This window comes from Callorhinus ursinus, unplaced genomic scaffold (assembly GCF_003265705.2).
Source record: "Callorhinus ursinus isolate GAN/ISIS: 27379988/994484 unplaced genomic scaffold, GSC_fseal_2.0 scaffold14, whole genome shotgun sequence".
Lineage (NCBI taxonomy): Eukaryota > Metazoa > Chordata > Mammalia > Carnivora > Otariidae > Callorhinus > Callorhinus ursinus.
Genome location: NW_027397076.1, coordinates 19,755,152 through 19,766,421, shown reverse-complemented (window position 1 = coordinate 19,766,421; position 11,270 = coordinate 19,755,152). Strand labels below are relative to the sequence as shown.

The following is an 11,270-nucleotide window of genomic DNA, read 5'->3' as shown; positions in this document are numbered from 1 at the left end:
TACTAATGAGCAATTTTAAGAATTAAGAAATTTGGGAAGTTATTCGGCTGGGGTTTTTAAAAACAAGATGTCATGTTAGGGCTTGTTACAAGTTCCTCCATGACAAATTCAAAGATACACAATATTATTAACTGTGTCTTGGCAGCTCATTTTCTTCTTTTATAAACAGTCAAAAAAGCAGCTCTGGTTTATTTAATCCCAAGAAAAGAAGAATTGGAACCATTTCGCCTGCTTAATATCAAAACCTACCTGACCCAGAGAAGAATCAGGAGGAATTTCAGAGAACACTTTATTTTAGTTACATCATCCCATACACAAACTCTGACCACAAATAAAATAGAATTGTTTTAAAAGCCCTAATGCAAATTGTATAAAGTTCATTTTTTTCTATTATTTCTCCCCTTAGTGCTCTTTCTCTGATTTCTTTTTTCCCTACCACCCTTTAGAGATTTCCAAGAATTAATCCCTTGTACTTTGTTCCTTTCCCTTAACATTTATCTTTTTCAGAAGGTACTCCATTCTCATGTTATGAATTTCTAATTTTGTATGGATTGATTGCTAAATGTTTAAGTCCCAAACTCTTGGTGATTGCATGTAGATCAATCATGCTCATTGGAAATGCTAAACTGTTGTCTTTCTTTCCAGAAAATGATACCTCTCAAAAATATATTCATGCACTCATGCTCCATCGTATCATTACCTATATATCGCTCATGTGGATGTTTTACCAGGACCTTTAGACTTCATAAAAGTGATCAAGCTCAGGTCACTTCTGAAACTACTCACCATGCCTGCCTTAACTTTTCTTCATTTCACTTCAGCTATTCTTTTAGGGCCCTGAAGAATTGGGCCACTTGGCAGGTAAATTTTGAGTAGTGATCCGTAACATGAGAAGATAATGAGAATTATGATTTTAGAAGATTGCTCTGGCTATAATGTAGACAGTGGGTTGGAACATAACCTAAAAGGTGAGTGTAATTCTTCAGTACAGTTAGGAAAGAAGGAGGAAAGGAAAATGTGGGTCATCATTACAAGTTAGGATCTGATAATGACTTTCTCTGTTATCTCTTCCAGAGAACAATCATATTGAAAATGGCCCAAAACTGAAGAAAAAGAAGGACGAAGAAAGGAAAATACTTAACAATGGAATGCATGCAACTTGGTGTGTGGTATTCAATACATATTTTCTGGTTAGATTAGTGGCTGACAGGTCAGATTAATGGTGAAAATTTGTCATCTTGAAGGGCTGGTAGGGGACATATTTTTTTCTGAAAGTGGCTTTCTCAGCACATCTCCATTTGCATTGTCCACCTGGCAACCCGATTTATTTCTGGATATGGCTCCCTGTCTCTTATCTTCCCTGACTAATCACATTTTACTCCTGTCAGTCTTCTATGTCATTTTAATATTGTGTGCTGCTTGATAATTGTCATGTAGTAATTCTACATGGTTTCACTTGTACTTATCTAGACTCCCAGGGAGTATTTAGACTCCTTAATGTCAGAGACTAGATTTTCTGAAATATCTCACAGTAGCTAACAGAGTGCTCTGTACAGTGGAGGTCTAAACATGTTTGGTGCCTTATTTTGGAGTACTAATTAAATATGTTAACAAATATCATGTTAGTATAGAAAATATCAGAGTATTCTATGTTATAGGAGTTTCATTTTGAGTATGGTAAGTTGTTTTGTTTTAATCTATTCTGTTTTTTTTTTAAGATTTTATTTATTTATTTGACAGAAAGAGAGCACACATAGTAGGGGGAGCAGCAGAGGGAGAGGGGGAAGCAGGTTTCCCGCTGAGCAGGGAGCCTGATGCGGGGCTCGATCCCAGGACCCTGGGATCATGACCTGAGCCAGAGGCAGATGCTTAATGACTGAGCCACCCAGGCGCCCCATCTATTCTGTTTTCATATTTAGTTCATAACATTTCTCACTTTAGAGGAAAATTGCCTTTAGTTTCCAGGAAACCCACATTTCCAGAAAATGAATCATTTATTCCTTTGTCTCCCATTATCCCATCTCTTCTCATGATGTAAATTTCCAGATGTTGATGTATTTTTTTCAATTTCTGTTTATGAATCTTTATATTTGGTTGTATTCAGACACAAAAGTCCTAAAATTGAAATATATTTAGTACATGTCACAAACAGCTTTATAAGTCACTTCTTAAAGCCTTGATAAGAATATTTGATCATCTGGAATTTAGCTATGACTAGTATAGACTCTAAGACCTAGAAAAAATAATTTGTGACAAGAGATACTGCATATTATTTTTAAAATTTACATAAGATTAATTATTTGATATTATTAAAGCATTTTTAATATTTTCCAGTTTTATTGAGATTTAATTGAAATGTAACATTGTATTAGTTTAAGGTATACAACATAATAATTTGATATAAGTATATACTGTGAAAGATTACCACAGTAAGTTTAGTTAACATCCATCATTTGATATCATTACAAAGTTTTTTTCTTGTGATGAGAAATTTTAAGATCTACTCTCTTAGCAACTTTCAAATAAACAGTACGGTATTGTTAACTATAGTCAACATACTGTACATTACATTCCCAGACCTTGCTTGTCTTATAACTGGATGTTTCTTTTTAATTTTAGAATTTATTTGTCATGAAGATAGCTGTTTGTCTTCTTGTGAGTAAAAACTTGGTGGGCAGTTATTGACTCCTAGACTTGTATGAAATACTGAAAAATTTTAATAACTTATCCTCTCTATGATAGGAAATACTTTCATCAAGATAATTTTTATTTTAACACAGTTGAAATGCCAAGGAAATGCTTAGATTATAAAATCTATTGAAGTTTGTGTTAGTTTTCTATGGCTGCCATAACAAATCACCACCAACTTAATGACATAAAATAGCAGAAATTTATTATCTTATAATTCTGTGGATCAGAAGTCAGACACATAATTCACTGGGCTAAAATCAAGGTATTGGCTAGGACTCTGTTCCTTTCTGGAAGTTCTGGGGAAGAATTTGTTTCTTTGCCTTTTCCAAATTTTAGAGGCCACCTGTATTCTTTGTCTTGTGCTCCTCGTCTTCCGTCTCCAAACCCAGCAGTAGGCCAAGTCCTTCTTACGCTACATCTCACCGATCATTTGTCTGTTGCATTTCTCTCTCTGATCACAGCCAGGAAAGGTTTTCCATTGTGAAGGACTAGTGTGATTAGATTGGGCCCAAAACTCTACAAGACACCAGCATAATTTCCACATACAAAAAATTTAAAAATTATAACTTCGTGTATTAAAAAGCCTCTGCCTTCAGTCTGTGTCAGGCATCAAGAAGATAGTAAATTCAGCCTCAAACCAGATCCCTTTCCTTGAAGTGTTTAAAGGCTCTCTTATCTGTAACTACCTTTTAATCATTTTTCCTTGCAAATAACTGAGAAGACAAAGTACGTTATTAAAGGTAATGAGGTGGAAAATCTGGAATGAACAAAAGATTGTTTCTCTATGCCCAGAGGAAATTTTCAGGGTATAAATGTGGCTATTAATTGAAGGTGTTAAAAGAATAAGGGTGCATGAATTCTCATTTATTTTAACCACTATGGGAAGTGGTTAAAATAAAATGTGTATGTGCATGCAGTATTATTTATTTAGGTAGAGTTTTATGCATGTGCAGAGCTCCTCTCTTTTCATCCCACTGAAATTTTCAGTATAAATTATTTTTATTTAAAGATTTAATTTATTTATTTGACAGAGACAGAGACAGCGAGAGCAGGAACACAAGCAGGGGGAGTGGGAGAGGGAGAAGCAGGCCTTCCACGGAGCAGGGAGCCCGATATGGGACTCGATCCCAGGACCCTAAGACCATGACCTGAGCCGAAGGCAGACGCTTAACGACTGAGCCACCCAGGCGCCCTTCAGTATAAATTATTTGAAAAATTATTCCAACGTTGATTATGTCTGTTGCTGTGCTCAATATAGAATGGGGGAAAAAAGCTTTAAGCAAGAGAATTACTTTAGTAACTCCATGATGGTATCAGTGAAGAGACAGAGAAAGAGAGAGAGAGGGGGAGAGAGAAGGAAGTAAGTAGATGTACAGATATAGTAGAGGCTGAATTAAGGGGTATTTGACTGGCTTGAAAAATGACTGGAACAGGTTTTAACATTTATAATTTTCCTTTTGCTGTTCAAGTTTCAGATTTAGAACTTAAACGTATTTGATTTTAATGAAGGACCAGCACATACATTGTTCCAGGTTTTTTCTGCTGGGTTTGAGATCCTTGAGCACCTCAAGCAAATGCCAAATCATGATACTATACATTCGACCCCTGATCATTGTCTCTAGTAGAAGTTTGCCTGAGGATAGACTTATGCTAAGAGCCCAAAGAACACCAAAGGGAAAGAGAGAATAGAGTCTGGAAGAAACCAGGTAAAGTGTCAATTCATAACCTCAACACTTTGTGATACTCAGAAGTTTAGCTCAACTGTAAATTTTACTCTTGTTTCTCCTGGTACAGATCTAATCCTTTCAACACCCACAGGGGAGCTCAGTGGAGAACTTTGAGCAACCACCACTAGTCTTTAGTGAAATGTAGAAATGTCTTTACAATGTGGAAGGCAGGTAGAGTAGAATAGGAATAGGTGACTTCAAAGATGAAACTTTAGATTCTGGTCCTTCTTCATGTTTCTGACTTCAGCCTTCTTCTGCCAGTGCCTCTTCAAATTGCTCACTCATATTATATACTATATAATACATTCATACTCTATAGGATATATTTACTATGTGTACTATACACATCCTATATAAAAACAGTAAAAGTAATGGTGTTATAAAATGTAGAACTCTGGGGCACCTGGGTGGCTCATTCGTTAAGCGTCTGCCTTCGGCTCAGGTCATGATCCCAGGGTCCTGGGATCGAGCCCCACATCGGGTTCCCTACTCCGTGGGAAGCCTGCTTCTCCCTCTCCCACTCCCCCTGCTTGTGTTCCCTCTCTCGCTGTGTCTGTCTCTGTCAAATAAATAAATAAAATCTTCAAAAAAAAATGTAGAACTCTTCAGGAGTATTAAATATTATGATGGGTAGCCAAATTTCATGTAATAACTACCATAAAGCACCATGTTTGTGTGAGGTATTAGATTAAGCACTTAATATTACCCACTTCAATCTTCATGAAAACCTTATCTTAAGCATTAGTTGTCCTCACTTTACAAAGGGGGAAGCCAAGGCAACTTTTTCTAAGTCACACACCTAATAGGTGGCAGAGCCCAAATTGAATCCAGGTTTACTTAACTCAAATCTTTTTTTTTTTTTTTACACATTAATCAGTGTGGTACCATTTAATAATTAAACTCCCCATACCATATTATTCCAAGTTTCATTTCCAAGTCAACTGGAACCCTTCCTAAATTCTAACTTTTTTGTCACTGTAGTCTTTCTAGTTTACTCTTTGGTCGATACTGAAATTTTAATTCAAAATCATTTGATATGAGCAAACTTCTAGGTTTTTTTCTGAGAAAAAGAGAGAAGAAAACTTTTACTTAAATATTATAGATGAATTCATGCTTGCCCTTTTTTTCTTTCAAAACTATGTAAACAAATAGCAATGTATAAAATAGAAGGGGCAAAATGGATGGGAGATGATAGTATGTAAAACATGTCAACAAATTTTTGAAGAGGGAAAACTGATGGATGAACAGGTAACTGATTGAAGCGAAGAAGAAAAAGTGGAAATCTCAGTTTTTGTAGAGAGAGATGTCAATGACACAAGAGGATAAGTGTCAGAGAATCATAAAGACTTGAGAATCTGAGGCATTAGGTATTGAAGAAGGAGGAAGATTGTTTGAAAATCTGTTTAAGAATCAGTTAGGCAGGGCCACCTGGGTGGCTCAGTTAGGCATCAGACTCTTGATTTCAGCTCAGGCCATGATCTTAGGGTCTTGAGGTCAAGCCCGGCATTGGGCTTCATGCTGGGTGTGGAGCCTGCTTAAGATTCTCTCTCTCCCTCTCTCTTCCCTCCCACTCCCTCTCTCTCTCTCTCAAAAACAGTTAGGCATCTTAATTCTATCCTTACCTTTTGCTAGTATCTACCTCCCTGCATCCTGGTAGTATAAAAGAAATTTGTTTTCTGAGGAAATTGAGTCAGACAGGCACTAGACTTAGAGACATATACTGAAGACTTGATTAATTGAAAGTATCCAGAGTGAACTAGGAGACCCCAGTCCTCTTCCCATATTCAGCTTTGAGACTACTGAGAGCTAAGCCTATGCCATCCATCAAACGCGTTCCTTAGTAAAAGATTGAAGCAAACCAGTCTAAAAGGAAAATTCTACAAATTCTGTAATTCGGAGGTCCTAAAATAAGCATCTGTGTCCCCATCCAATCGCCACACAGTTTTAACCCCCCAATCCACACATCTCACCTCTGAGCATGGAGTGTCTAGTCAGCATTTTAGTGCCCCATTCTTCAATATAAGTGAAGAGCCAAGAAGGAGGAAGATGCATGGTTTTCCATGACCCTTTATGTTCCTGTATTTCAAAATGAGGTCATGCATTGCATTTATTTTACCAAAGTCTCAAAGAAAACAAAATACCATTAAGCATACCTGCTTCAGATTGACTGCCTGCCTGAAAGTTGATTATCTGTCTCATTCTCCATTACCTTCTTCCACTTACCACCACCCACTGTCAAGCTGACTTTTCTTCCTTTGGTTAGTAAAATAAATGTTTATTACCTTAAATTTCACCTACAAACCATATATATTTATTTTCAGATTGTTATTGTTTAGTTATATAAACAATAATTTGCTCAACTGATATATTTTTCTGTGAAAATCATTTGGGTATTTTGCACTGGGAAAGAAATATGTCATAATTTTTTCCCTTTAAAATTAATGGACCTATTTTTTTTCTTTTAACAACTTTTTAATTAGGAGCAGGTTCTCAGAAATAAACTAAAACTGTTACTTGAGAGGGATAAGTGTGTAATAAAGACATTTTCAGGTATCCAAGGTCTTTCCTCTGAAAAACAACAACAACAACAACAACAACAACAAAACCCTTTTCAGGAGACTGCTATGCTCCAGAAAATAATGAGAATGAAAACAAAGAAATATGGAATTCAAGAAATGGTGTTGCAACCCAGGAAGAATGAAAGGAATTCCCAGATGAGGTTGGGAAGAACGTTCTAGACGCGCTGTGGGGGAGGCCTGACTAGCATCTAGTCCCAATTAGAAGCAGCCTCCAATGCTGGTCTAATAGTGTAGGTAGTGTTACGTAGAAAATGATGCCTCTTGTCCTAGCCAGATTTTGACGGCCCTCCCTAGCTGACTTGATTTCTGGCTGGGTATAGACCCATGAGGCTCTTCCATGTCCTCTGATTCTCAAACCCTAGCCTCTGCCAGGGATCATTGTTCTTCTTCCTATAAGCCCTACAGTTGATCTCCCTATTCTCAATACTCATTCACATCATTTAAGTCTTGAAAGCAGCTTGGCGAAGTTAAGCACTAAGGCCCCTCTTTTCTATCTCATAGAACATCAAGGAAGTATGGCTAAGCCCTCGGTTAGCACAAGAGCATCACATAAGGTGAACTCTTCCTACATCTTAAATAGGATCTTGGAGAACTGTCACACTATCTCTCCGTGTTACCTTCACTTTTCTAAATTACCTTTTCCTCTCTCTGAAAATAAACTGGGAAGGGGGAATGAAGGTTGTCATACATTCACCTCATGCTTTTTTTTTCTTTGTGTCTCTTCCTATTCTCCCCTGGGACCAGAAAATGGGCTTTTTGTTTGTTTTCCTTTCTGTGCATCATATCTCCCTTCTGCCAGAAGCAGAAGCAAGCTTGGCTACTTTTCTGTCATAGGTTAAAAAGTATCTCTGTACTACAGGAGAGCTGTAAGATGGGTCCTTCAAACCCTTGCTATTTGAATGGAGGAAATGAAGTAATCTGAACAGTCTTCTCTATAGCTCTCTGTAGCCTTGCTCCTTGGTTACTACAGAGCTCTATTTTACATATTAGTAGCTGAATCTGACCTCTTCACTTCTTGTATTTCTCTAGTAACAAGTTCTTATCTCTTTCCTGTTAAATAGATATTTCAAGGTGACTTGGAAAAAGAAAGGAAAAGACAAAAACCCATTAATAATTTAAAAATTATTACCCAATATCATTGACTTTTATAAATTCTTCAAAAAGAATTTGTAAAAATTCTATTATAACACACACAGAAAATGCATATTTTGAATTTTTTAAGTTTAAGTTCTTTTTGCCCGCAACATAAACATTTTAAAGAAGAAAATAAGGATAGGATAAGGCTATGTGAGAAAGAATAAAAATATAGAGGGATTTTAAAAATAATATTCATTTTCTAGTTTGTCTATATAACATGTAAGGAGAAATATATACCAGCTTCAATAACACAAATTCAATGTATATGTGAGGGGTGCTTGTCTGGCTTAGTCAGACAGGAATGAGGCACTTTGGGACATCAGTTGTGCAGTTAGTTTGGCTGCCCAAGTTATCCTGTGTTATAGTATCAGGTTAATAAATGTTAAGACCACCAGACTTAATTATATGTAATAATAATAATAATAACAGCTACCATTAATTGAAAATCTATTCTGTGCTATACATTTTATATGCATATATAATTAACTTCTTACTTTAACATTTCTAGGTAAGTAGATATTACTTCCATTTTTTGAATGAGGAAATTACAACTCAAAGAGGTTACATCATAGCACAAATTTCCACTGTTAGTGTAGGTCCTGGTATGGAATTTAAGTCTTCTTTTCTTGGATAAACTCCAGAGACGATGCTGTTCCTTTTTTTTTTTTTTAAAGATTTTATTTATTTATTTGAGAGAGAGCACAAGCAGGTGGAGGGGTAGAGGGAGAGGGAGAAGCTGGCTCCCCACTGAGCAGGGAGCCTGTCGTGGGCTTGATCCCAGGACCCTGGGATCATGATCTGTGGTGAAGGCAGATCCTTAACAGACTGAGCCACCCAGGAGCCCTAGTGCTGTTCCTTTTGTATACTAGAAAGCACCCTGTGAACTGGGAACACTGCCTTTTCTTCTTCGGCTAACACTCACAGCTTCACCGTTATTAGTGTGGCCATGTATCTAAAAATACTTCAAAATTCTGAAGGTAACTTAATCAAGTATACTAACTATAATTTACTGATATTGATGAGAACTAAGCATCCAGGATTGTTACTGAGAAAACAAACGGTTACCCAAAAAAGTGAAGTCCAGGTTAGGCTGCATAGTGTTGGGTCAAGATTCCAGGGAAAGGTTCGTGTAGGCTGGAAGAGGAGTTTAGAGTTAGATTGATAAGCCTGAATGTCACATGATGCTCAGGTTCCACAGTGAGGAAGCATATGAAGTAATTAATTGGTGTCTTTATTGGTGCCATGGCAATGACATGAATGTGGCCTCTTCCCCTTTGTTTCCTCTCCCCAGTTGCCATCTATTCAGGGCTGTGGCAGATAGAAGAACTTCCACTTGAAATTTGGGAGTCAAAGGAGAAGGGCCATCAACGAACACTTATGTAACATTAAATAAAAGAAGGCCCTGTTTTTAAAAATCTTTGCAGCCATGCTACCCCATAAAACTTCTCAGTGTGCTCCCCTTACATGTGATAACCTGGACTCTCAATATTTTCCTGGCTCCTTTCCTTCTTTCTTTCTCCTCACCTTTTTCCTCATCTCCTGCAGTAGGAATGTGCCATTCACTCCATCCTATTCCAATTTCTTCTCATTCTATCCTGTAGAGCAATTTAGCTTTCTTCAGACTTTTCTAAATCCAGCATTCCACAGGTGTATCTGGAACCCACAGGATGCAGCTGGAAAAAGAGCGCCCATGCTAGCAAGTCTCTACACGCCTTTGATCATATATCACTAAGAGCAAAATGATTTTTCATACACTCCCAATATATAGCAATTCATTTATAAATTATATACACACACTACTATCAATTCATATTTTAAATCTGTGTTTTACTTCTTTCTGTATGAAAGCTATGTGATAAGTAGAGGTAAATGAATATTTTCTTCCCATTCCCCAATGGATTGCTTTGCACAACTACTGGAATGTGATCATTTCATTTTGCAGACTACTGACTTACCATAATTTTATCAACAGAAAGGACCAGGAAGGACCTAGGATTACCTGTCCTTTAACAAAAAAACAAAAAGTGGCGGAGCAAGATGGCGGAGGAGTAGGAGACCTAAATTTTGTCTGGTCCCAGGAATTCAGCTAGATAGTTATCAAACCATTCAGAACACCTACAAACTCAACAGGAGATCGAAGAAAAGAATGGCAGCAACTCTCTGAACAGAAAAGCAACCACTTTCTGAAAGGTAGGACGTGCGGAGAAATAAATCCAAGGTGATATTTGGGAAGATAGACCGCGGTGGGGAGAGGGCCTCCGTCAGCCAGCCACTGGCAAGTGATAGAGCAGCGGAGCACAAAATCGGAACTTTTAGAAGTCTGTTCCACTGAGGGGGACGTCGCTCCAGTGGCTAAGTGGGAGGTGGAAACCTCACTGGGAGGTGTGGCCTCAGGACCCTCGGGGTCACAGAAAGACTGGGGGTGCCTGAGTGCGGCAGAGCTCCCAGGTATTGGAGCAGGGAAGCTGGCTGCAAAGATGGAGCCGAGGAGTGGGCTCTCAGCGTGGGGTTGCCATAAACTGATCCGCAGCAAAGTTGGGCCACTGCTATTCAAGCAGGGACCCAACAAGTGGCAGATCCAGGGAGACTCCCCTTCCTCCCCTGGGAGGAGTGGAACGGGAGCGCACCGCAGGAATCTGCTGGGTTCGGAGATGCCAAATGGGGTCATGTGCCAGAGATAGAAATGCTCTGTCACAGGCCAGGTGAGCACAGAGTGCGGCCGGAGACTGGGGAGACAGGAGTGATTGACTGCTTTTCTCTGGGGGCTCACTGAGGAGTGGGGACCCGAGCTCTCAGCTTCTCCAGGACCAGAGATTTTCATTCTTGTCCTCCAAAGCTGTACTGAAAACTTTCAGGGAACAAATCTTCAGGGGCAAACCTGAGCAGATTACTTAGCCTGGCCCCTGGCAAGGGTGGGGCAATTCTGCCTTGAACAAAGACTTTTTAGAATCACTGCAACAGGCCCCTTCCCCAGAAGATCAGCAAGAATATCCAGCCAATTCCAAGTTTACTGATCAATGAGAACAGCAGAACTCCAGCGCTAGGGGAATATAGCACGTAGAATTCATGGCTTTTTCCCCATGATTCTTTAGTCTTTCAAAGTTAAATGTTAAATTTTATTTTTCTTTCTCTATTT

General features: G+C 38.3%; 1 long non-coding RNA gene across 1 annotated transcript in view; it reads left to right on the top strand.

The window, feature by feature from the left end:
* Positions 1-219: 219 nt before the first annotated feature.
* The window catches only part of LOC141374161 (uncharacterized), a 51,561-nt gene continuing 40,510 nt past the window's right edge, over positions 220-11,270 (top strand). The window contains exons 1-2 of the long non-coding RNA XR_012380808.1: positions 220-1,162; positions 10,107-10,324. This is a non-coding gene — a long non-coding RNA (uncharacterized lncRNA). The remainder of the gene's footprint in view (positions 1,163-10,106; positions 10,325-11,270) is intronic.